Source organism: Dama dama, unplaced genomic scaffold (genome assembly GCF_033118175.1).
Source record: "Dama dama isolate Ldn47 unplaced genomic scaffold, ASM3311817v1 ptg000115l, whole genome shotgun sequence".
Lineage (NCBI taxonomy): Eukaryota > Metazoa > Chordata > Mammalia > Artiodactyla > Cervidae > Dama > Dama dama.
In genome coordinates, this window is record NW_026870926.1 from 858,865 (window position 1) to 862,566 (window position 3,702).

The following is a 3,702-nucleotide window of genomic DNA, read 5'->3' on the forward strand; positions in this document are numbered from 1 at the left end:
GATGAGCATGAAACGGTCTGAAAAATAGGACGTGCATGAAGCGGTGTTGAAAAACATGAAGAGCCTGAAAATTTGTGAAAAATATGAAGAGCTTCAAAAGGTGTCAAAAATATGGGGAGCATGAAACGGTCTGAAAAATAGGAGGAGCATGAAGTGGTGTTCAAAAACATGAAGGGCCTGAAAAGGTGTGAAAAATATGAAGAGCTTCAAAAGGTGTCAAAAATATGAGGAGCATGAAACGGTCTGAAAATTAGGAGGAGCATGAAGCGGTGTTCAAAAACATGAAGAGCCTGAAAAGGTGTGAAAAATATGAATAGCTTTAAAAGGTGTCAAAAATATGAGGAGCATGAAACGTTCTGAAAAATAGGAGGATCATGAAACAGTGTTCAAAAACATGAAGAGCCTGAAAATGTGTGAAAATTATGAAGAGCCTCAAAACGTATCAAAAATATGAGGAGTATGAAACGGTCTGAAAAATAGGAGGAGGATGAAGCGGTGTTCAGAAACATGAAAAGCCTGAAAAGTTGTGAAAAATATGAAAAGCTTCAAAAGGTGTCAAAAATGAGATGAGCATGAAACGGTTTGAAAAACAGGAGGAGCATGAAGTGGTGTTGAAAAAAAGAAGAGACTGAAAAGGTGTGAAATATATGATGATCATAAAAAGGTGTCAAAAATATGAGGAGCATGAAAAGGTCTGCAAAAAGGAGGAGCATGAATTGGTGTTGAAAAACCTGAAGAGCCTGAAAAGGTGTGAAAAATATGAAAAGCTTCAAAATCTGTCAAAATATGAGGAGCATGAAACGGTCTGAAAAATAGGAGGCGCATGAAGCGGTGTTCAAAAACATGACGAGCCTGAAAAGGTGTGAAAAATATGAAGAGCTTCAAAAGTTGTGAAAAATATGAGGAGCATGAAACTTTCAGAAAAATAGGAGGAGCATGAAGTCGTGTTGAAAAACATGAAGAGCATGAAAAGGTGTGAAAAATATGAAGAGCTTCAAAAGGTGTGAAATACATGAGGAGCATGAAACGGTCTGAAAAATAGGAGGAGCATGAATTGATGTTCAAAAACATGAAGAGCCTGAAAATGAGCGAGAAATATGAAAAGCTTCAAAAGGTGTCAAAAATATGAGGAGCATGAAACGGTCTGAAAAATAGGAGGAGCATGAAGTCGTGTTGAAAAACATGAAGAGCATGAAAAATTGTGAAAAATATGAAGAGCTTCAAAAGGTGTCAAATATATGAGGAGTATGAAACGGTCTGAAAAATAGGAGGAGCATGAAGCGGTGTTCAAAAACATGAAGAGCATGAAAAGGTGTGAAAAATATGAAGAGCTTCAAAAGGTCTCAAAAATAGGAGGAGCATGAAACGGTATGAAAAAAAGGAGGAGCATGAAGCCGTGTTCAAAAACATGAAGAGCATGAAAAGGTGTGAAAAATATGAGGAGCTTCAAAAGGTGTGAAATACGTGAGGAGCATTAAACGGTCTGAAAAATAGGAGGAGCATGAAGTGGTGTTGAAAAACATGAAGAGCCTGAAAAGGTGTGAAAAATATGAAGAGGTTAAAAAGATGTCAAAAATATGAGGAGTATGAAACGTACTGAAAAATAGGAGGAGCATTAAGAAGTATTCAAAACATGAAGAGCCTGAAAGGTTGTGAAAAATATGAAGAGCTTCAAAATGTTTGAAAAATATGAGGAGCATGAAACGGTCTGAAAAATAGGAGGAGCATTAAGCGGTGTTTAAAAACATGAAGAGCCTGAAAAGGTGTGAAAAATATGAAGAGCTTCAAAAGGTGTCAAAAATATGAGGAGCATGAAACGGTGTGAAAAATCGGAGGTGCATGAAGCGGTGTTCTAAAACATGAAGAGCCTGAAAAGGTGAGAAGAATATGAAGAGCTTCAAAAGGTGTCAAATATATGAAGAGCATGAAACGGTCTGAAAAATAGGAGGAGCATGAAGCTGTGTTCAAAAACATGAGAGACTGAAAACTGTGATAAATATGAAGAGGTTCAAAAGATGTGAAATACATGAGGAGCATGAAACGGTCTGAAAAAATAGGAGGAGCATGAAGCGGAGTTGAAAAACAGGAAGAGCCTGAAAAGGTGTGAAAAATTAGAAGAGCTTCAAAAGGTGTGAAAAATATGACGAGCTTCAAAAGGTGTCAAAAATTACATGAGCATGAAACGGTTGAAAAATAGGAGGAGCATGAAGTGGTGTTGAAAAACATGAAGAGCCTGAAAAGGTGTGAAAAATATGGAAAGCTTCAAAAGGTGTCGAAAATATGTGGAGCATGATACGGTCTCAAAAATAGGAGGAGCATGAAGCGGTGTTCAAAAACAAGAAGAGCCTGAAAAGGTGTGAAAAATATGAAGAGCTTCAAAAGGTTTCAAAAATATGAGGAGCATGAAACGGTCTGAAAAATAGGAGGAGCATGAAGCCGTGTTCAAAAACATGAAGAGCTTGAAAAGGTGTGAAAAATATGAGGAGCTTCAAAAGGTGTGAAATACGTGAGGAGCATTAAACGGTCTGAAAAATAGGAGGAGCATGAAGTGGTGTTGAAAAACATGAAGAGCCTGAAAAGGTGTGAAAAATATGAAGAGGTTAAAAAGATGTCAAAAATATGAGGAGTATGAAACGTACTGAAAAATAGGAGGAGCATTAAGCAGTATTCAAAACATGAAGAGCCTGAAAAGTTGTGAAAAATATGAAGAGCTTCAAAAGCTGTCAAAAATATGAGGAGCACGAAACGGTGTGAAAAATCGGAGGTGCATGAAGCGGTGTTGAAAAACATGAAGAGCCTGAAAAGGTGTGAAAAATATGAAGAGCTTCAAAAGGTGTCAAAAATATGAGTAGCAAGGAACGGTCTGAAAAATAGGAGGAGCATGAAGCAGTGTTGAAAAACATGAAGAGCCTGAAAAGGTGTGAAAAATATGAAGAGCTTCAAAAGGTGTGGAAAATATGAAGAGCTTCAAAAGGTGTCAAAAATATGAGGAGCATGAAACGGTCTGAAAAATATAAGAAGCATGAAGCGGTGTTCAAAAACATGAAGAGCCTGAAAAGGTGTGAAAAATATGAAGAGCTTAAAAAGGTGTCAAAATTATGAGGAGCATGAAACGGTCTGAAAAATAGGAAGATTATGAAACGGTGTTCAAAAACATGAAGAGCCTGAATGGGTGTTAAAAATATGAAAAGCCTCAAAACCTGTCAAAAATATGAGGAGGATGAAAGGGTCTGAAAAATAGCAGAAGCATGAAGCGGTGTTGAAAAACATGAAGAGTCTGAAAACGTGTGAAAATATGAAGAGCTTCAAAAATATGAAAAATATGAACAGCTTCAAAAGTTGTGAAAAATATGAAGAGCTACAAATGGTGTCAAAAATGAGATGAGCATGAAACGGTCTGAAAAATAGGAGGAGCATGAAGCGGTGTTGAAAATCATGAAGAGCCTGAAAAGGTATGAAATATATGAAGAGCTTCAAAAGGTATGAAAAATATGAAGAGCTTCAAAAGGTGTCAAAATGAGATGAGCATGAAACGATCTGAAAAATTGGAGGAGCATGAAGCGTTGTTCAAAAGCATGAAGAGCCTGAAAAGTTGTGAACAATATGAAGAGCTTCTAAAGGTGTCAAAAATATGAGGAGCATGAAACGGCCTGAAAAATAGGTGGAGCATGAAGCGGTGTTGAAAAACATGAAGAGCCTGAA